At 48.4% G+C, this 23,658-nt stretch overlaps 1 protein-coding gene across 1 annotated transcript in view; it reads left to right on the forward strand.

Moving 5' to 3' along the window:
- Positions 1–1,766: 1,766 nt before the first annotated feature.
- MINAR1 (membrane integral NOTCH2 associated receptor 1) overlaps positions 1,767–23,658 on the forward strand; it is a 171,682-nt gene continuing 149,790 nt past the window's right edge. The window contains exon 1 of the mRNA XM_075346107.1: positions 1,767–2,697. The gene's annotated coding sequence lies outside the window, so the exon portion shown is untranslated. The remainder of the gene's footprint in view (positions 2,698–23,658) is intronic.

Below are 23,658 nucleotides of genomic sequence, written 5' to 3' on the forward strand. Positions count from 1 at the left end.
CACGCTTGGGATTTTCTGGACCGTTTTGGGTTGGAAAGTCCTATCCACCTTGTTGTGCTAATGCCCCAATTCTGGAGCAGGTGGGAACGAATCATAAAGGCTCCGTTCTCCTCAGGTGAATTGTCGGGTTGCCTGAAGCTACTCCCCGACCTAGGGTCCGTGTACCCCGTCGTGCCTTTGGTCCCAGACCAGTGACAGTGCTAGGCTGCCGGCTGTCGTCCTCAATAGGTCCAGACACCTTACCACAATCCCCTGTGACCGGTGGTCCAACTCCTTTAGGCCCAGACCACAGTCTGCAACCTAGACAGCTTCTCCAGGAGCCACCGCTCCCGACCTCCTCTGAGGTCCTCACAGCTCGAGGGTTACTTCCCAACTCTCTCTACACACACACACCCTGACTACACTCCTCACCTCCCCTCCCTGACCCCCCAGATGGGCGACTCTATTCAACTCAAGCCACTGAGGGTGTATCTAGGATTTGATTTGCTGTTAGAGGCAACACTATTAGATAGGGACCAAGAACCAAGAGGGAGGTGGAATACTGCACGGAAGGACAGCTTGTGCAGTACCCTGTGATGACCTGATAGTCCAGGGGCGTCACATTTGTATTGAAGCAGCAAAAAACAGCCCAATAAGTGACAAATCACTGTAACCAGGGTCTCTGCTCTGACATTATACTTCTCTATCAGATCATATAGCAAAAAGATGGTGACATATTCCTTATCACTATAAGTTTGCCAGCTAAAAGGTGGCGCAAGGTGTTGAAAAGTGTCTAACATGTTTATTGAGTTGCACCAAACATATGTCGTCTATGTCACAATTTACTCAAATTTTGCCACCCTTCAAATTCATGTTTCATATTACCCTAAAGAAACATTTTATCCATAGTTTTGATCCATTCTCCAATTCTTGTATGCACGATGAATGTCCATTTTCTCCCCATGAAGTCTTCTTCAAATTAAATTAAGGACAAGAACTTCAAAGCTAAAATATGAAAACTAAAACCTAATATTTTTATTGCTCCGGGGGAAACAAGCCGCAGTCAGCTAACGTAAACCATCACCCAAAGATATATACAGAGTTTATAAACCGTTCTCGCGAAGTTCAAGGTTTGCCGGTGCCCATAAGAACACAGCGGCCTCATTTGTTTTATGGTCGCGGAGCTGTATTTCAATAATTGACTCTATCCATTTGATAAGGTAGAGAACATAACCGATGGGGGGGGGGGGAGGTATTCTTACCAATCCTCTCTATATCGAAGTAAAGAATCATCATGGGTATGTATGTTCTCTCACTACAAACCTGACCAGCAAGCCAACTACTGCCGGGAAGCGCCTAATTAATGCTAATTGAATGCTGTGCCATGTTTGAGCTCCACACAGAGCATCATGCACAGGAGAACCTATGGTGCCCTCATTACGGGCTGTGGGTTGCCCTTACCCTCTCCGGTCTATACACTATTTAACACTAGAACTACTGGACTCGTGACACCTATATAGAAATACATGGTGCAAAGTAGTCAAAATGACTACCTCAGTAGTTCTAGTGTTAATGGATCTCACACTGCAGTAAGCTACGATAGATGACACCGGGCCCGCTCCTGTCAGATATAAGCCATAAGGAATACACTTTTCCTCCTCCCTTTCAGGGAATAAAGGAGGGACCACAACAGAGCTCTTCATTCAGTCTTAAGATATTATATGGGTTTCCCTTGAAATGCAGCCTGAAATGATAAATAAAAGAGGAGGGGTACGAGATTGTGGGAGGTGGAAGGTGAGGACGAGAAGGAAGGGAAGATAGAGAAGAGCAACAAATCAGGTGGCAGGATAGACCCAGAGATACTAATGTAAAAATGGAATGGGAGAAAGGGGGATGGTGTGAGAGGAGAGCAGTGCAGCCCGGTGCTGCTGGATGCCTGGGAGAATGAGCAAGGACTTCTGCAGCAGTCAGATGTTGTGCAGCATTGGTCTGCAAAGCTCAGCTTTGTGTCTGTCGGACACCTTCCTTCATCCATTCGTGTTTGGAAGAGGCTCCTTGGATTGAGGATGTCTGAACCTGAAAGCTGGACCACATAGAAGAGACATGACAGCAGCACCGGTGCCAGCTTCCACACACATCCTACCAGACACAACACCGCTTCTCTAGGAAACAAGACATCCACCAATAAATCAGACGATCACACACACACAACAGTCTACTCAAGAGGCACATCCAAAGCGCGATATGGCCATTAATCCACATCCACACTGCAATCAGTTCACGACACCCGTTATATGTCTGCGCCGTCATATTATATAGACTTATACTATTAGATTCTTATTTTCTTAGATGAAATAATTGAGAATTGAGAGCCAGCTGTTGTCGCTGACAGGCACAAATGACTGTTTACCTATAGCACCACACATAGGCATCTCGCTGCAGGAAAGATCACATTAACGCACACGTTGCAAATATTATGACACAGCCAAACTGAGCAGAGTTATAATAACACACCAGAGAGCTGAGCATTCCCAATCCAGAGAGAGCCGCACCACACATGCATGCATCCTGTAACACCACATCACATTGGCACTATAGTACTGTTATTCTGCACCGTGCACATATCTATAGTCTGACCGCACACCTATACAACAGCCACACACCCTAAAAAAACATCTGCCTATTCCTGCCTAATCTACGGCCAGTACTGAGCTACAGGTAAGTGGTGGGAGATAAGGGGAAAGGCCATGGGAGGGGAGACTGGCAGTCCCAGGAGGGGGGATACTGGCAGTCCCAGAAGGAGGGAGACTGACAGTCCCAGGAGGGGGGAGAGCAGGGCTCCGCGGATCAGCAGGGGAACACACTTGGGTGCCCATTCATTAACACTGATCTTATTTTCTTCCCATCCTTGTGCCATTTACATCAGGTTTGGGGAAGGTCATTAGGAGCTCATGCATGTTCGGGGACATTGTGATTTTTCTTGTGTTTCTTGAGCAATACAAGCACAAACAGAATAAAAAAGAAAAAGAAAAATACTAGTTGCAGTCCGGCACCAAAAACGCCTTATATGTTTTAGCATGGGCCATGAATAAGAACTCGTGGAACACCGAAATGCGTTAGCTGGCCACGTGTCTCGGGTTCCTTGTTTTTATGTGATTTTTTAATGAGGATGGAAATCAAACAATATTTTTAGTTTTTCAATTGATGCCAGGACTGCAACTATTACTTCTATGTTTCCACTGCTTACTGAAGCAGACCGGCCTGGATTTGTGCGAGCATTGGATGTATGTGTTATGCCTCCATTTAGCGGTCAATTTAATTTTTTTATCTGTTATTGTACTTACAATAGAAAAGAGTGTGTGATCCAACCGTGGAATAGTAATGTTATATTGAACCTAAAGTCATTGGCTTGAAGTTTGCGCACAGATTACAAGATTACAATTCTATACTTCATTAGTATCCGTTATATTGTAATAAGGAATGTTAACGGGGTTGTCCAATGAAAAAAGTTGATTTTAATCAATAGATCTTGGAATAATAATTTATACAATTGGCTGTGTTTCAATAAAATGTTCTTGTGCTGAGATAATCTTATATATGTGTCCCAGCTGTGAACTGTGTAATAGCTGTGTCTGACCGTACAGGGACATGGTCTGATCATACCACATCTCCTGGGCCAGGGAGCAAGAAATAAAGTATACAGACATTACAGCATGCGATTGCAAATAATTCTTTCTTTTTGATAAAACTTTTTTTTTTAAAACAGGCAGGAAAATGTTTTACCTCACAAAAAGAATAATCTATGATCCTGTGGTGTAATGTTATTATACCCTTTTGTGTCCTTCCCGGCCCAGGAGCTGTGGTATGATCAGACCATGTGGTATGTCATCAGTCCATGTTCCTGTATGGTCAGACACGGCCGTTACACAGTACATAGCAGGAACACATATATATGAGTATCTCAGCACAGGAACATTGTTTATAAACACATCCAATTATGAAATATATAATTATTCCAAATTCTATTGATTAAAATCAACTTTAAAATTAACTTTTTTTCATGGGAAACCTATTTAACCCTAGAATGTATATCTGGCGCCTCGCAGGCCTGCTAGAGGTTACTTGTTTTCTATTGTAGATTTCTATGGTTGCGAGTTCTAGGGTTAAGGTATTGGCTTAGGGGCACTTTGCACACTACGACATTGCAGGTGCGATGTCGGTGGGGTCAAACTGAAAGTGACGCACATCCGGCGTCGCAGGCGATATCGTAGTGTGTAAAGCCTTTTTGTTACGATTAACGAGCGCAAAATCGTCGTGATCGTATCATCGGTGTAGGGTCCGACATTTCCATAATTTGGAAATGACCGATGTTACGATGTTGTTCCTCGTTCCAGCAGGCAGCACACATCGCTGTGTGAGAAGCCGCAGGAGCGAGCAACATCTCCTACCTGCGTCATGCGTCTCACGCCAACTATGCGGAAGGAAGGAGGTGGGGGGGATGTTTACGTCCCGCTCATCTCCGCCCCTCCGCTTCTATTGGCCGCCTGCCGTGTGACGTCGCTATGACGCCGCACGATCCGCCCCCTTAATAAGGAGGCGGATCGCCGGCCAGAGCGACATCGCAGGGCAGGTGAGTGCGTGTGAAGCTGGCGTAGCGATAATGTTTGCTACGGCAGCGATCACAAGATATCGCAGCTGTGACGGGGGCGGGGACTATCACGCTCGGCATCGCTACCATCGACTTGCGATGTCGTAGTGTACAAAGTACCCCTTATTGTTAATATGCAAAATGGTTGTCCATTTTCTCATCCAGTTGGCCCAGAGACTGATACTGGTATGACTTACCTATTGAAGTCCCTGCAGAACCTGTGCCACCTCCCTCTCCAGCGATGATGTCCTGTCTACAACACCTGACTGCTGCAGCCAATCACTAGCCTCATCGGTGATACTGATGTAGACAGCAGAAGACCACTAAGCCAATTAATTCTGAAGTGGTTACATATAGCAGACAAGACATCACCGGTACGACCCTCGGGGAGAAACTGAGAGGTGGTGCTGCAGCGGCCGGGGCTTCTACAGGCGAGTAAAGCTTGTGTTAGTACTTTGGAGCGCTAACAGTCTGTTGACTGATACAGACTAAATCTCAATTTCATCTTTAGTGTGTATGGGACTAAGGTTGCACATATAGTCGGAAAGGAAGAGCATAATGTCCAGGGTTGGCGTCACATACTGCGACTGTGTTGTGATTTCCACTCCAGTTTTAAAAATATCCTACATTTTTCTCTTTAGGGGTCATTCCTGTTGGTCCCAAAAAATATAAGTGAAAAACACAATACAACTACGGTGACTTGGTCTTAAAAAGGGCTCACAACCTCGTGCACATGGGTGTATCACTGTTCCTTATAGCCTCTAGGACTTTTACGGGATTCTACTCTTCTGTCCAAAGTCCAGATGTGCATTGCAGCTGACGGTGGCCACTGAGCATCAAAGTAAAATGAGTACCATATGTGTGACCAGCATTCAATGCGTCATGGATTTCATATCATAGCATTTCTGTATGCAAGGTGTCTATTCGTATTGAATTGATGATGCCTTACAACTTTGTAATTCACCTTTTTCTCTATCTCGTTCCGTTTTCGAGATAAAAATGCTAACTCCGTTGTTTTCCACCAGGTGGCGCTATAGGTGGTTTCATTGCATAGCGCATGGCTACTTTACTATACCTAGACACCACTTCTATGCCTATAGCTGCCGCCATTCTCAAGTTAATGGCGGTGGACAGGATATGGGTGGACACACTGTATACTATATGTGTAATATATTTTCTAGCATGTTCTGTTAGACTCTGTATCGGATTATTGACCTATTTTCCAGCATTGGATACTATATAAAGGAGCTTTTGCGACAATACTGTGGAATATTGCTCCATATGAAGCGTCTGAGCCCGGTACGAGTGTGTGCTGCTGAACAGCCTCTGATACATTGCTCTGTGTTATGCCTTTGTCCTACCTATTTCATTCTTTTGGAGACTTGCCGCAAATAATCCAGGTTCATGTTTTACATGTATCTACTTTACTAGGTCTTTGTATAATACGCTATCATTTTGTGCCCTTATGGTGGTGGGTCATATTTTTTCTCCCAGCATTTAACTGTGAGTAATATGAAAGAGAATCTGTCATCAGGCTGAGAGCATTATAATATTAAGAGACAGAATCCCTAATTCCAGCGGTGTCACTTATTGGGCTGCTTCCTGTAGTTTTGATAAAATCTTGTTTTTGCAGGAGATCATCATTAAAGGACTAGTAAATATGCTTCCAGGTGGTCAAACATATTCATGAGCTCTGTTTAACCCCACCCTCCACCAACTTTCTGTGTACACTGTACATGGGCAGATAGCTGTCAATCATTGATGTGGGCGGAGTTATACAGCGCTCAGCATTCAGAGAACCAGTAGAGCTGCAGCAGATAAAACAGTGATTTTATCAAAATGACAGCAAGCAGACCAGTAAGGGACACATCACTGAAATCAGGGTCTTTGCCCCTGCATCTTGGGGTAGCAAAAACCTGGTGACGAGTTCTTTTGAAGGAAGATTAGAGCATGGTAACTTCACTATTTTTGGTATAGTTGAATATGTATTATTCTTGGATTCAGTGGCGTGGTGTGGTTTTCCCCCGGAATGCCCCATAAAACAAATAATGTCCCTTTTAAAAAGTATTACTGCCCTCTTAAAAAGTAGGGATGTCTCTCCAAAAGTAATAATGCCATCTTTGTGCCACCAATCACAACTCCTTTGATCTAAAAGACCGAGTTCTGTTCTCCCCTATACACAGACAGAATCAGCACAGGTGGCACAACGCAGTGATATCTTTGCACCGCTTGTGCATGGACAATAAAGTCTTGTCGGACATTGGTCTCCAGTAGCCTGCGGCCTACAAGATAGAGAAGACTGGTGGGGCAGGAAGCCTATGACTCCCTGCTCCACAGATCCAACTGCATCAGCCTCATGATGACACCGATACAGTTCAAAGCTGTGCCTGTGTGGTGGAGGGAACAGGGCAGGCATTTGTAGTAGTCATGGTGTGAAGCCCCACAAGTGCAGTGTCGGTGCATTACCTTCAGGGACTCCACTCAGCTGGATCCTGTCACAGGTAGGAAATCTTCTATTTGTCGTGACGCCACTCTCAGAATTGCGGTCAGTGGGGACCGCCACTGCAGATTAAGGGATGCCTGGGGCTGATGGTGGGTGCAGTCGGTTGTAATAGCCTCCTGAGAGTGAGGCAAGCCCCAGGGCCCTATGTAGGTGTGTAGAACCACAAGGCGCAGAATAACTCCACACAATCAGAATGTCTTTCAGGGGTTTTACTCACAGTTGATGGCAGGGTGAGTAACCCGGGCGTAGCTGGGATGAACCAGGCTGGAACCAGGTATCCTTCAGGCTGACTGATGAGGGTGACTACCGACTCGCCTTCCTTAGCCCTTTGCGTTTTGGGGTAACCCCGACTTTTAGTCCCTATGGGGGTCACCCAGGGAAGTTGCTGAAGCCTCTCTCCCCTTCGTTTTGTCCGTTTGCTTGTAGCCTGGACCAGGACACTCCGGCTGCTTGCCTCCTGTGAACTATGGGCCCTAACTGTGGCGACGTGGCTGCGGACTTTTTAGTGTGTTCTTGGGGGTGTGAAGTGCCCCCTCAAGCAGGTTTGGCAAGGAAAGGTGGATCTATCCCTGCACTGGGACCTACTACCCGTTTGGGCCTGGTAACTCCCTAGCAGTCTCCTTACTTCCCACTCCGTTGCTCTCTCTTTAGCTGAAGATGGATTTCGGGTAGCACTACTAGGTGACCGTTCTCCCCCGTCGGTAGCCACTGCGCGGACGCTGTCAGACTGCAACAGCCCCAGGGGTCTGCTCCTGACGTCTGCTCCCCCTGAACTGCACACTGAACCGGCTCACTGCTCCTCCTCTCCTGTTCTTGCCTACGCCACCTAGCAACCAGGCTCTCCACCACACCCCTTGAGTGGAGATGGAGGCTTTTTACCCCCTCCACTATTCCAGTGGAGGTGAAGGCTTTGCCCCCTCCTGGGATCCCCAGGGGTCCTCCCAAAGGTACATGTGTGAGACCTGATCACTATGCGCCTGTGTAGTCACACCTCGGTCAGCCTTCTGGATTACCTGTATTGTACTGTCCCCAGCATGGGTGCAGTACTCAGTGGTGCCTGACCAGGTCAGGGGCGCCACATCCCCCCTTAGTTATCACCAGCACGTCCTCGGGCTGCAAGACAACATTTTAAAATGCATAAAACAGTAAAACATGGTAAAACATTTTAAAACCACCAGGTACCATACATCACCACCCTCCACCCACAAGTCCGTTAACCCACCCAAACCCTTTCAGGAGGCAGGTCACCGGTCCTTTTGGTAACCAGATTTGGGCCATCTACTTCCCCAGACCTTTCCTCCAATCTGCCTCTCCCGTTGGCCGCGCCTTCAGCCACTTCTGGCAGGATGTAGAGGCGGCTTCCAGGGTCTGGTGGTTTTCAGGGTATACCTGGCCTGGTGGATCCGCGCCTTCAGCCTCTTCTGGCAGGATGTAGAGGCGGCCTCCACAGTTGGTGCTGACCAGGTACCCTCTTTGTGGTGGAGAGCCAGGCCCCATAAACAGGCATGCTCTCTGGTTGCAGGTAAGCCAAGGCCCCATAACGGACGTGCTCCCTGGTTGCAGGCGAGCCAGGCCCCTAAACAGGCTGGCCCTGGTGGTGGTACCCTCTGGTGTAACTATTTACACTGCGAGAGTTTGTGGCTATAGCCAGTTCATAGCCTTAAGGTTCATTTCTCACATTAGTTTATGTGGGCACATGCTTAAACTTATAAACGTTGCAAAAACTTCAAACTGGTCAAAACAGTAACTTGTTGTACTTCTGACTTTACTTTCCTCTACTCCTCCATACCAGGGCTTGGGCCTGTAGGGCTGCGGCACCTGTTGGTTTCTCGATCTCTTTCATCGTCCGTGGTGGTCTCATCAGTGGGTTCTTTATCTCTCCTTTCTCTATCTCCGTCTTCTTCTGTGTCTGTTTCTTTTGCAGGACTGCTGTAAGGCTTTCTGGTACATGGGGTAACATCCAATGCATACCAGCCTCTTTCTCCCTGGTGCATGGTAAATTCCACTGAGTCTCCTGTTCGCAGATTTCTGCCTGGATGTCCTCTGGGCAAATGAGCTCTGACGTCTCTTCTATTCACGAATATGCCTTCTTTCATACCAGGAGCTACTATAAAACCATATCCACTCTTCAAACTGAAGTCTTCGACTACACCACGACAAAGTGGTCCTCTAACCTGGGATCTGGCTCTCCTCAGAAACCGTTTCTCCTCCAGGTCTCTGGCCGTGACTTCATCTTTATTCTCTGGAGACTGCGGTGCAGGGGAAAACTTGGTTCTACTGCGGCGCCGTGTTTTGCGGGCTTGATTCTGCTGGGTGGCTGCTTCACTGCTGGCAGGCTCCCAGGTGAGGTTGCTGGACAAATCTTCCTCTTCATCCCAGCGAGAATATGGCAACATCTCTGGCTCTGGGCATGGATCCACTGCTGATGGCTCCGGGGTCAGCTCCTCAGCTTCCTGGCCTCCTCTCCCCCTTAGTTCTTCTGAGCACTCCTTTGGTGGCAGCGCTGGGGATGTGTTCATCAGCTGGCCCGGGCGGTGGACTTTTTGGCGTGGACATCTCCAGAGTCTTCTGAGGGGTATGTGGAGGGAGCAGATACCGGTCCACCATCTCCTTTGGGAACTGGGCCTCTAGGTCAGCCTTCAGCTTCTGGTATTCGGGGTCCTCCCCCAGCGTAGACTTCCTAGCAGGGACCTCCTTGGACTGGGGAGCGGTGTCTGCTCTGGCCTGGCAGGCCAGGGTAAACAGTGGTACAGTCTTGTCTTGGCGGGCCGCGCCTGACATGGCGGCGGCCTGGTCTTGGCGGGCCGCGCCCTGCATGGCGGCGGCCTGGATCAGCGTCGCTGTCGCAATGGAATCTGTGCAGGCTGGGCTGGGCGTCGCTGCAACGATCTGGGCTTGGCGGGCCGCACCTGACGTGGCTGCGGCCTGGTTCAGCACCTCACTTGCGGCACGGACGAGCGTCGCTGCTGCGGTGGGGTCTTGGCGGGCCGGGCCTAGCATGGCGGCGGCCTGGGTCAGCGTCGCACCTGCGGCGTGGAGGAGGGTTGCGGTGGCAGCCGGATCTTTGCGGGCCGGGCAGGGCATCGCTGCGGCGGCCTTGGCTTGGCAGGCCGCACCTGGCGTGGCTGCGGCCTGGTTCAGCGTCGCCGCGCCGGGCGCCTCTTCGGGGACTACGGGCGTGGCAGCAGGGGTCGGGGCACTCGTGCTGGCAGGGGCAACACTGGACTCACCCATCGGTAGCAGCATCGGGGTCTGAGTCGTCGCCGCTCGGTCTGGCACTCGTCGCGTGGCCCTCTCCTCGTAGGCCTGTACCGCCGTAGCCATTCCCAGGAGCTCCTTGCGTCCCTCGCTGAGCTGCCGTAGAACCCTGGTTTCTAGTTGGTTGCAGCACTGAGCAAGCTCTCAGGCCCACCAGGCAGCGGAGCCTGGCTCGGGATCTCTGCATCCAGACGCCATTTCCTCTAACAGCAGGCTTCTGGCTCCCTTTCTGTCCCGACGTCTCTGAACGCCTCCGCTCTCTTCACTTGCGAGGTCAGGACTCTGCAGGGGATCTCTGGGTAGCCACACCTCTTCGTGGGCGGTAACTTCTCCCAGCGCGGGCTGCTGTTGTTTTTCAGCGCGCTTTTCATGGTGGCAATATGGCGGCGCTTCCAATTTTTTCAAGCGGACCGCCCAGGCACATGGTCACCTGTCTGAACAGGTCTAGTCCTTATCCTGTTCGTGACGCCAGATGTGAAGCCCCACAAGTGCAGTGTCGGTGCATTACCTTCAGGGACTCCACTCAGCTGGATCCTGTCACAGGTAGGAAATCTTCTATTTGTCGTGACGCCACTCTCAGAATTGCGGTCAGTGGGGACCGCCACTGCAGATTAAGGGATGCCTGGGGCTGATGGTGGGTGCAGTCGGTTGTAATAGCCTCCTGAGAGTGAGGCAAGCCCCAGGGCCCTATGTAGGTGTGTAGAACCACAAGGCGCAGAATAACTCCACACAATCAGAATGTCTTTCAGGGGTTTTACTCACAGTTGATGGCAGGGTGAGTAACCCGGGCGTAGCTGGGATGAACCAGGCTGGAACCAGGTATCCTTCAGGCTGACTGATGAGGGTGACTACCGACTCGCCTTCCTTAGCCCTTTGCGTTTTGGGGTAACCCCGACTTTTAGTCCCTATGGGGGTCACCCAGGGAAGTTGCTGAAGCCTCTCTCCCCTTCGTTTTGTCCGTTTGCTTGTAGCCTGGACCAGGACACTCCGGCTGCTTGCCTCCTGTGAACTATGGGCCCTAACTGTGGCGACGTGGCTGCGGACTTTTTAGTGTGTTCTTGGGGGTGTGAAGTGCCCCCTCAAGCAGGTTTGGCAAGGAAAGGTGGATCTATCCCTGCACTGGGACCTACTACCCGTTTGGGCCTGGTAACTCCCTAGCAGTCTCCTTACTTCCCACTCCGTTGCTCTCTCTTTAGCTGAAGATGGATTTCGGGTAGCACTACTAGGTGACCGTTCTCCCCCGTCGGTAGCCACTGCGCGGACGCTGTCAGACTGCAACAGCCCCAGGGGTCTGCTCCTGACGTCTGCTCCCCCTGAACTGCACACTGAACCGGCTCACTGCTCCTCCTCTACTGTTCTTGCCTACGCCACCTAGCAACCAGGCTCTCCACCACACCCCTTGAGTGGAGATGGAGGCTTTTTACCCCCTCCACTATTCCAGTGGAGGTGAAGGCTTTGCCCCCTCCTGGGATCCCCAGGGGTCCTCCCAAAGGTACATGTGTGAGACCTGATCACTATGCGCCTGTGTAGTCACACCTCGGTCAGCCTTCTGGATTACCTGTATTGTACTGTCCCCAGCATGGGTGCAGTACTCAGTGGTGCCTGACCAGGTCAGGGGCGCCACAATGGCAGTAAGGGAGCAACAGGTCACAGCACAACCTGTCATTAACCCGTCACCTCCCCATCGCCGCACCACACACAGGAGGACTACGAAACAGTCTTAGGCAACATCACATTCTCTCACTTCTTCAGAAAATAAAGTTCAGTCTCAGTTGTTTCTTAAACAGGTTAACTGTATTTCTGCAATCTTCACAACACCTCGGTCCACATCCTGTCGGCACCAGTAAGAGTCTCATGGGAGTTCCTTCCACTCTTCACACTTGACATAATTTCACAGCAATCAGTATCTCCGGCACCCGGGCACCTTCAGTATTCTGTGTGCCTTTCTTTCCCACACTACATATCCGCACAGGGGTCCGAAACCCTCCAGGGGTCTTCCGTGCCAGGCCATCCAGACATACCTCACCACCAGGGGGCACACTGACCTTTCCGTGAGTAGGGCTTCTTTACATTCCTGCCAGCAGATACCGATGCCAGGCCCCCAACCGCCAGACTAAACCTCTCTCTGTGGGGGATGCGGTTCCAGAATCCGAACAGGAACCCGCGTTTCGCAGCCGTGGGGTTGAACCATAGGGTCTAAATATCCAAATAGGGTGATGCTCACAGCTCCATGTTCCCGGGGACTCTCCTCCTTCTCTACCATCAACTTTCCCTTATATAGTCCCTGTTCTCCTCCTTCTGCCTACCCAGGTGCCAGGACATATGCACTGCAACACTGCCACCTGGTACACTTGCCACCTACACAATGCATTTACAGTTGCAGACTATAAGTGTGCCAGATACAGATGTAGGGGTAGGCCTAACCCTTAACCCTCTACACCTGCCTGGAGACCACCTGATCATACGTCAGGGAAGGTCTTCTTCCTGGATCTTCAGAGCTGGTGATGCCAATACAAAGGGGCAAAGAATGTCAGATGAAGTAGTGTTAACGTGAATCTGAGTTCATCAGAGTTTTGAAAAAAAAGACAAATAATAATTCAATGATTGCTGTTACACAAATTGATATATGGAAAAACCCAGATAGGGCTAAAAACAAATTTTAAAGTATTTTTCTGATTAAAAAAACCTCATTGCAAATAACAAGCAAGTTTTACTAATGATGCTATCTCCATTGCATCTCTATGGTCCCTCACAACCACACATTACCTCCCCTTTTGGAATAAATAGGCGAATAACAAAGGGTTCAAAGCAAAGAACCCTTACTAAAATCCATTACTGATCAAGTATAACAAGTGCACTAGGCTCAGTAGGCTGTATCGCTTCTATTGAAAAAGAACTGGGGTGGATACGGCTTGGCTTGGTCTCGGGTCATGCTTCCGCCTCGCTCATTGTTTCTCAGAATTTGGCTTTGGTAACTGTTTGCTTTACAATGACATGACTCTATAAAGATCAATGATATCAATGCGATTATACATCTCTTCCCTGTATATCTGTCAAAAAGAAAGAACAGCTGATACTCAGAAAACCTGTGCAGAAGATGCCGCCATGAATCCTCAAATTCTGCAAACCGTTTAGTGATTGATTTAATTCTGTATCCAACATTATTTATATCATCAACAACAATTAGACACTGGCGCTCCATGGATTTTAAAATGTTTATTGGCAATCACGGAGCCGCGGATGGGAGGCAGGGTCCTCGTAGAAACCTGTGAAGAGCTTAGTTTATTTTAATATTTAGACCATATTTAGCAATGCAGTGTTATTCTATGTGCTGCATCACTATATGGATAATTGGTGGTTTTCTGTTCTATAATTTTATGAAATAAAAGGTACAGAAATGAACAATATCATCACCATTGATTCTAATGGCACTTCTGTGCCATCAGGTGGCTTCAGGGTTCATTCTGTTAGGTCTCTGGGCAGAATAGCTTACTGCTAAAATGAGAGCAACCCTGAGCAATAGCATTAAAGTCATCCAGTAGCATGCCCAAAGACGTATTGACTGTGCACTAGGTACATGGACACCTTAGATCTTATTTTAATATGTTAAACAGAAGATTAAAATATAAGTCTTGATTGTCCTATTGTCACGGGGATGTACGGATGAAAACAGGGGCTGCTAGCCTGACCCTAAGGCTGGGGCCCCTTCTCTGTCTCTTATATCGAAGGTAGACTTGATGGTAGGCAGGTTCAAGCCCCCAGCGTGACCCAGTTTCCTGTCTGAGCCCTGATACTACTCTCCCCCTCCCTGGGACCCAGTAATCAAAACCCCACATATAGGCACAGACAAGGGAAACGAAAACTCGCACATACTGCAATTAAACATGAAGGGGTACTGTTTGTGAACTGGGGAGTAAAGCAAAAGGGGTAGGGAATTAATGCAGAACTGGAAGTCTCACACACCACGTGAAACCGCAACTGGTAGATCACCATATAATAGGATAACCACAGGAACTGAGGAAGCAGAAGCTATATCCGGCACTCAGCCTCAGTATCCAGACCCCTATAAAGGGTGAAGGCAGCTGGTGATCAGCAGTCTGAGCTCCCAGCAGATGATCACAAGCCAGCAGGAACTAACTCCTGCTATACTGGAGAGCAGTGAAGCCAGGACCGGCCGTTGCCCATGAAAAACTGTGCAACTAAGTGAATCCAGGCTGTTTGCACACTCTGCAGTGTGAACTGAGTCCAAACACCACATGACACCTAGTTCTATAGTGAATATTAGCATCTTGTACACTGTCGGTATCTGTCTGACAAGTGTTGGTACCTACGGCAGATATTCCTCTCTACTTCCACAGTTACAAGTATATTAAGTCCCTGATTCCAGCGAAGTAGTTTTCTTGTGGTAGTTTTGTTAAGATACTGCAGCTCTGCAAGCCTTCTCAATTATGAGCTCCTGCTAAATACTCCTCAATATTCATGAACTGTGACTATACACCAGTAGGGATTGGTATATTTCTGCTTATGCACAGTGCAGGCAGAACTTTGTCAAGCATTGATGTAGGTGGAGTTATACAGAGCTCAGCATTGAGAGGACTAGCAGATCTGCAGCAGATAAAACTGTGATTTTCTTAAACCTAGAGCAAGGAGCCCAGTAAGTGACACACTGCTGAAATTTGGGTCTTTGCCCCTATTTTATGCTGCTCTCGGACTAGGAAGAATAAATTTGATCACAGATTCCCTGTAAAGGGGATTTAAACTTTCAATACTCATTTTCAGGGTGCTGTGACCATAAGCTGATCATATAGTGTCCCGCTGCTGAGATTCCTAGTTATCAGCTGACAGAAAGTGCTGAATTTCTTCAAGGGGAAAATTAAGCATTACACAATTCCTACTGAAATGAATGGACTTTGTGTAATCTACGGAGATGATAGAGGGGTTTGCAGCGACTGTCTATTCTGGCCGATAAATAAAGAAGCCCTCCAGCTATTGACAGAAACTAATTTCAAACCAGTCCAATTCATTAACTCTTAACGCCGTATCACAAATATATCCATCATGAAGTCGGTTGGGGTGTGTAAAGCGGGCTCAGGACATGAGCCTGATCCACACAGGGCTGATGAGTGATGAGGCATCTGTCTCTCACAGTAGCTGTCATTATGATAAAATCAATGTATTCTCTGCTGCAGATCTAGCAGTTATATAGAGCTCATGAATATGCTGGACTACCTGGCACCACAGTAGTAGTCCTCTAATGATAATCTACTGCTGATTAAACAGTGATTTTATCAAAACTACACTAGCAGCCCAGTAAGTGACACATCGCTGGAATCAGGATCTCTGCTCCTACATTATGCTGCTCTCAGATTAGGTGGCAAAAACCTGGTGACAGATTCTCTTTAAGCTGTACGATCCTACCCAGTGGTCCGTTCTAGGTGATCGCTGACCCTCATGGTTTGTCAGAGCAGCCGTGGGCTTCGTAGGAGCCGGTGATTATGGCTATTGTATGTACTGTAATGCAATTGTGGTGCCCGTGAGGCTTCAGTTGCCACAGGGTACTGCACTTCACTTAAGGTGCTGTGCTCATCCTGGATCCAGAGGAGGTCGGTACCGGTTCCACTACACACAAACTCATACATACAACCAGGTTTCCCTCCCCATTTGGGACCGGGCTAGGGTTCGGTCTTAAGGCAGTCACCAAACATGGGGGGCCGCCACCCACTAGTGACAGGGAACCAGGGGAGGAGCAGCCACCAGGGGGAGTTAGGAGCTGACACAACAGTTAGGGAGTTCTCCAGCAGGAGAGGACAGGAGTAGACGTTTTTTCCCGGTGGCTCTAGTGGGACGAAGGAGTCATAACGGTCGCTAAGGGGAGAGCTTCATTGCTCCTTCGGGACCGGCGCAGAGCAAGGTGCAGAACCCTAGGGTGGAACAGACTTCAAGTTGTATCACCAGAATCTGCAGGACAGGAGGATTGTATTTCCCTCTGGTCACCACAGTTCCCTGAGCACAGTGCTCCATAGGGTCGGAAGTCGTGATCTAAGTCCAGCCCCACCGCGGACCTGCGGCACCTGCATACGAGGCGGGAGCTAACACTACAAGAACCGGAGTCCCCAAGCAGCTTCAAGCCATGGGGATCTGTAGCGCCCCACGAGGCAGGTGTTTTAAGCTACTCGTCGCCGGGCTGGAGGTGCAGATCCTCTGCGTCGTCACGGGGTGGCTTGGCCTGATTGAATTGCCCCGATGCATACAGGAAGGCAAGGTGGAGAGTGGTAAGAAGGATGGAGGTGGTAGTTGGAGGTGGAGGATGGGGTTGACGGTTAGGAAAGCCTTTTTAAGATCGTGACGCCACCTGTGGTACGCAGCCAGGGACGGGCCGCCGCTGCGGTTGCTGCTCTCCGGGGATGATGGTAATAGTCATAGCCGAGATGGTGTTGCTTCCCACAGGCGGAGCGGGATTATCCCGGGAGGAATGACAGAGGACAGACGGGGAGTTGGTGGTAGTCCCTGATGGCTCCGCAGCGCTGGGCGACGGCGCCGGTAAAGGAGAGGCAGAGACAGGGGCTGCGGTTCCAGGTCTTTTTACTCACAGGTAGTTCAGGAGTTGCCACAGAGTACCGTTCTCTGCCGCGATGGGCTCCAGCCGATCCCAGATCAGTTTAAGGTCAAGTCCGGTGTGTGTGTCAGCCTGTGAGCCCTTTCCTCCTTTGATGTGCTAAGTATTGGACCCCTGTGGCATGAAGCACTTGGGGATCCCGGTGTCAGTAAAGTGTTTCGTTCTGTATGCTGATAGTGCGGTTTTGTTGTGGGTCCGGTCCTCAACCTCGGATCCTACATGCTATTTGGCTGCAGACTTGTTGGGACGGGTCTGGTGACTATTCTAGCTGTTCCCCGTAACCCTTGCAAAGTTGGTAGTTAACGTGAAGTCTATCTGCCCTAGGATTCTGTATCCCAACAGCGCCAGTCCTGTGTAAGCAGCCGCCTGCTTCTCCCCAGCGACCGTGTTAAACGCCTTGGCCCACAGAGCTGCTTGCGGCACGTCCGCTGTGCTCTGTATCTGGAGCTGTTCTCCCCCTGTGGTCATTATGTTGTGTGTTCCAAGCCGTTGACCCCAGCCGCTGCCACCGACTGATTCATTGATCTCACCAGGTCAAACTGCTTTTCCCACTGTGTGCTCCTAACTCCCCCTAGTGGTTGCTTCTCCTTGACCCTGAGTCCCTGGTTCCAGTGGATCTGGGGAGCCCCTGGTGCAGTGGCGTCCTATAAACCCACCGCTGTAGTAACCCCCCACTGTGATCCGATCCTGGCCCAGTCCCCTTTGGGGAGGACAACCCAGTGTACTGTATGGTTGTGTGAGTGGAAACTGGTACCGACCTTCCCTGGACCCATGATAAGTACTATACCCTAATGGGGGTGCAGTACCCTGTGGCGCCTGAAGCCTCAGGGACGCCACAGATTCATCTTTAAAGGCACAAGAGGGAAGGGCCCACTGACCACCCTACCGGGTCTGACCTCCCACAGATGCGGTGACCGGTACCCTGCGGACTGCATGAGAACTGTGAGTAAAAGACCTTGAACCACAGCCGCTGACTCAGCCTTTTGATTGCAAGCGCCGGCGTCCCGTGCTTCAGCGCTAACGGCCACTACTTCCCTCATCATCCTCTCCGGGGCCCACTCCACCTGTAGGGAGCAGAACCATCCTTGCTGCTACGACCATCCTCCCCAGAGGACAGCGACAGCAGCGGCGGCTAATCCCTGGCCGCGTACATCACGTAGCGTCACAAGACAACTCCCAACGTCCTCCACCACCCATCCTCATCATCCCTTTTTATTGTACACCTCGGGGCCACGAAACCGGTCAGGGCCATCCGTGACATCCCCAGACCCGACATCACAGACCCGGCGACGAGTAACAGTTGAATCCCTGCCCCGTGGGTGCTACACAATACTAAATGTGCAGTTTTTCAGAATTTTTTTTTATCCTGCTGTACATTATATTACATGGTAAAATAAATAGTGTCAATCGAAGCTACAGTTCATCCAGTAGCAAAAAAAACCCCCAAAACTCTCATACGGTCATGTCAGCAGAATAATAAAAAAATTACAGCTCTTAGAAAATGGGGAAAAAAAAAATCGAAAGTGCAAAAAACCCCCACTCTGTCATTAAGGAGTTAATTACCTTTGCCGTACAACCTATTATCTGCAGTGGCTGACTGATTTTTAGAATGACCTTCATATATTTCAGAAATGTTTGGCACAATGTTCTCTACCTTACCTCAAAGTTTTGGGGATACACAAAAACACAAAAAAAACCCATAAATTACCACACACAAGGTTCGTGTCAGCGCCAAGAATTTGGTGCAAATGTCAAATCCCACTGGACTTTGGGACACCCATGATGATTTTAGTAAGCATGCTTTACTCCCTATCAGTCCTAGGGGGCAATGTACAGAGGTCCCGCTGTGACCATGTCACCTAGTGCCAGCCCTGCATGTACAGGAAGATCTACACTAATTTATCAATAATCACCAGGAAATATAGAGTCTCTGCATAGCCCAACATGTAATAATAAATTAACATTAACACCTATAGTTGCTTTACACACATATACATGAATGATTTTAGTACTTAGCATACTTTACGTTTAACAGATTTTTAATTTAGAAATCAGTCATAATATGATTATGTTACATGACAATTTAAAGCACCACTCCATTGTTTTTGTTTTATTTTCAGTGCTGGAGTGGTGCTTTGAACCTAAGGCCCCTGCCCCCACTCCTATACTTACCCTCTGATGTTTTCAGCTTTTTTCGGTGTGGCTCCGGTCCTACGGTGCCATCTTGTGCCCATAACTTCTGCTGGCCGGAAGTCTGGAGTTACGTCACAAGTGCTCGATACAAGTCTATGAGAGCCAGAATGAAGCGCTGACAGACTTGTATTGAAAAGTGACCTCTGGCCCGTTCCATGAAACATTGGAGCCGCCGGCAGGTCACAAACTGCAGACGACCAACCAGATCAGCTGTGATAGAAGGTGAAGACACTGGAGGGTTAGTATAAGATTAGGGTCAGGGGACTTAAGGGGGCTTTACATGCTGCGATATCGTTACTGAATTATCGTCGGGGTCACAGTGTTTGTGACGCACATCCGGCGTCATTAACGATATCGCAGTGTGTAACAAGTATGAGCGACCTTAAACAATCGCAAAATCATTTGCCGCGGAGAGGTCGTCCTGAAACTAAAAATCGTTCTCTGCTTATTAGCGATGTTGTTTGTTGTTCCTGCGGCAGCACACATCGCTGTGTGTGACACCGCAGGAGCGACGAACATCTCCTTACCTGCCTCCACCGGCAATGCGGAAGGAAGGAGGTGGGCGGGATGTTACGTCCCGCTCATCTCCGCCCCACCGCTTTTATTGGACGCCTGCAGTGTGACATCGCTATGACGCCGCACAAACCGCACCCTTAGAAAGGAGGCGGTTCGCCGGCCAGAGCGACGTCGCAGGGCAGGTAAGTGCGTGTGATGGGGGTAAGCAAGGTTCTGCGGCACAGGCAGTGATTTGCCCGTGTTGCACAACCGACGGGGGCGGGTACGATCGCAGCGTGTAAAGTACCCTTTAGATTAAAAGCACCACTCCATCAATAAATTACATAGTTACATAGTTACTTAGGTTGAAAAGAGCCCTCGGTTCATCTAGTTCAACCTTCCTTCACCAGTTCTTCATTTTCTCCCTAAAGCGGGCTTTACATGCTACGAGATCGCTACGGCGATCTCGTTGGGGTCACGGATTTTGTGACGCACATCCGGCCGCTGTAGCGATCTCGTGTGTGACTCCTAGCAGCGATTTTGGATTGTTGCAAATGCGTCCAAAATCGCTCCATGTTGACATGGGGGTCCTCTCCCAATTATCGCTGCTGTCGCTTGGGCGAAGTTGATCCTCGTCCCTGCGGCAGCACACATAGCTACGTGTGACGCCGCAGGAACGAGGAACCTCTCCTTACCTGCCACACGCCAGCAATGAGGAAGGAAGAAGATGGGCGGGATGTTCTCTCCCGCTCATCTCCGACCCTCCGCTTTGATTGGGCGGCCGCTTAGTGATGTCACTGTGACGCCGAGCGAACCGCCCCCTTAGAAAGGAGGCAGTTCGCCAGTCACAGCAACGTCACCGAGCAGGTAAGTACGTGTGATGCTGCCGTAGCGATAATGTTCGCTACGGCAGCGATCTTCACATATCGGCATAACGATAGGGGCGGGTGCTATCACGCTCGCCATTGCTAGCATCGGCTAGCGATCTCGTAGCGTGTAAAGCCACCCTAAGTCACTTATAACCAACAATGTTGTGTACTGAGGAAATCATCTAGCCCTTTTTTAAAAGCTGTTATAGTATCTGCCATTACTACCTCTTGTGGTAGGGCATTCCACAGTCTGACTGCTCTAACTGAAAAGAACCCTTTATTTAGCTGTCGGAATCGCTTTTCTTCCATTCGCAGTGTATACTCCCTGGTCCTTAGTATTGTCTTTGGAAGTCATGTGCCAGTCCTTTGTATTGACCACACATGTATTTATACATATAAATGAGATCTCCTCTGAGACGTCTTTTTTCTAAGCTAAACATATCTAACTTTTTCAACCTGTCATCATATGTGAGGCCTTCCATTCCTTGTAGTAGTCTAGTTGCCTGCCTTTGAACTGACTCTAACTTCTGAATGTCCTTCTTAAAATGCGGAGCCCAAAACTGGATCCCATATTCCAGATGTGGCCTTACAAGGGATTTATAGAATGGTAACAATACATTGGGATCACGGGATCTAATCTCTCTTTTTATACACCCTAAAATCTTGTTTCCTTTAGCAGCTGCTGCCTGACATTGAGTGCTGCTGCTCAGCTTATTTGTAATGAGAATACCCAAGTCCTTCTCCTGTTCTGTAGTCCTGAGTTTACTTCCATTTAATGTATACGCAGTTATAGGATTACTCCGTCCTAGGTGCATTACTTTACATTTATCAACATTAAATCTCATTTGCCAAGTATCTGCCCATTCTGACATCTTATCTAGATCTTTTTGTAATATTGGACTATCAAGGTCAGTTTTTAATATCCTACATAGTTTAGTGTCATCAGCAAAGACTGACACTTTACTATCAATCCCATCCACAAGGTCATTAATAAAGAGAGTAAAAAGAATCGGTCCAAGCACAGATCCCTGCGGCACCCCACTGCTGACTATAGCCCATTTAGAGAATGTACCATTTATGACTACTCTTTGTTTCCTATCTTTTAGCCAATTCCTTACCCAGTTGCCTATAGTTTCCCCTAGTCCTTGCTTCTGGAGCTTTAGTATAAAGCTGGTGTCACACATAACGACGACGACAACGACGTCGCTGCAACGTCACCATATTCTGTGACGTTGCAGCGACCTCAACAGCGACGTCGCTATGTGTGACACATAACAACAATCAGACCCCTGCTGCGAAATCGTTGCTCGTACCTGAATGCTCCAGGTCATTTTTTGATCGCTGCTATCCCGCTGCATCATGCTGATAAGCTGATAATCCTTGTGTTTGACACCGCAGCAGCGACGCTACGCTACGTCTGAAACCACACAACGACCGTCGACGTCGCTATGATCGCTGCTCCGTCGCTGCTTTTTATAACATGTTTGACAGCTTACTAACGATCATCTATGGTCGCTGCTACGTCACAGAATATGGTGACGTTGCAGCGACGTCGTTGTCGTCGTCGTTATGTGTGACCCCAGCTTAAGGCTATTATGTGGTACAGTATCAAATGCTTTTGCAAAGTCCAAATAAATCACATCAGCTGCATTACCAAAATCCAGATTTGCACTTACCTCCTCATAGAACCCCAACAGGTTGGTTAGAAACGACTTATCTTTCATGAATCCATGCTGTTTGTCAGTTATTATATTATTTTCTGCAATATATTTTTGCATGTCATCCCTTCAAATGCCCTTAAAAACTTTGCACACTACTGATGTCAGGCTTACTGGATGGTAGTTGCCTGGATCCACCCTCTTACCTTTCTTAAATATCGGTACCACATCAACAATCCTCCAATCCTGAGGCACCAACCCTGTTACAAGGGAGTCTAAAAAGATGAGATACAGCGGTCTGTCTATTACGGAGCTCAATTCCCTATTCATGGATGAATGCCATCTGGCCCGGGGGATTTGTCAATGTTTAATTTACTCAGACGCAATGTTATACTAATTATATCAGGTGGTGAACTTTGATTTTTCACTTGTTGTATGATCTCTGGAACAGTCTGTTCCTTGTTGAACACTGATGCGAAGTGCCTGTTTAATATCTCAGTCTTTTGTTTGTCCTCTATAACTTGTTATTATATTTTAAGGGGCCGATAATTAAATTACATTAAATAAATTATGGAGCGGTGCTTTAACAAAACCTTCCCATGAAATTATTTTCCCAAAAAACATGTGGAAGTGTTTGTGTACTGCCATGTCAGTATGTTCATATACTTACCTATTGCCTTCTTCTCTAGTATCTATTACTGTTCTACTCCTCTTCTCAGTGACGTTACCGCTCTTCAGACTCTCTGCATCCCACTATGCTCTATGTGTGAGTCAGGAATCTCTTTTAGGCTTGTTAAAGACAATTCTAGCTCACACAGAGCATAGAATGATCCGGAGAGTTTGAAGAGTGGTGATGTCATGTCGAAGAGAAGTAGAATGGCGCTGGATCCCGGAGAAGTTGCCGGAAGGGGAGTATTATCATAGACATATTAACTACATTCGCATACAAACTACATTACATACACTTATGCACAAATTTAGGGGAAAAAATATTAAATGGGAGGGAGTTTTTAATGACAAGGAAATGTGGATGCTTACTGACTTGTGTTGAGCGAGCGTGCTCTCCACTGTTCGGTACTTGATCAAGCATCAGAGTGCTTGTATACGCGTGGTGCTCGGCTGAGCATGGCCACCAATAAGAATTTCAGGGCCCCATACTGGCAAAATTTTGGGCCCCCTCCTGGGCACATTCTGGTATATATGTCACCATCCTGGTTTTTGTCTCTTCCTGGTATATATGTCCTCCTTCTTGTATATATGTCTCCTTCCAGTGCCCCTCCTGGTGCATATATATTCCCCTCCTGGGCACATTTTATTATAATGTCCCCATCCTGGTTTTTGTCCCCTTCGTGGTATACAGTTAGGTCCAGAAATATTTGGACAGTGACACAATTTTCGCGAGTTGGGCTCTGCATGCAACCACATTGGATTTGAAATGA

The sequence above is a fragment of the Anomaloglossus baeobatrachus genome, chromosome 4 (assembly GCF_048569485.1).
Source record: "Anomaloglossus baeobatrachus isolate aAnoBae1 chromosome 4, aAnoBae1.hap1, whole genome shotgun sequence".
Lineage (NCBI taxonomy): Eukaryota > Metazoa > Chordata > Amphibia > Anura > Aromobatidae > Anomaloglossus > Anomaloglossus baeobatrachus.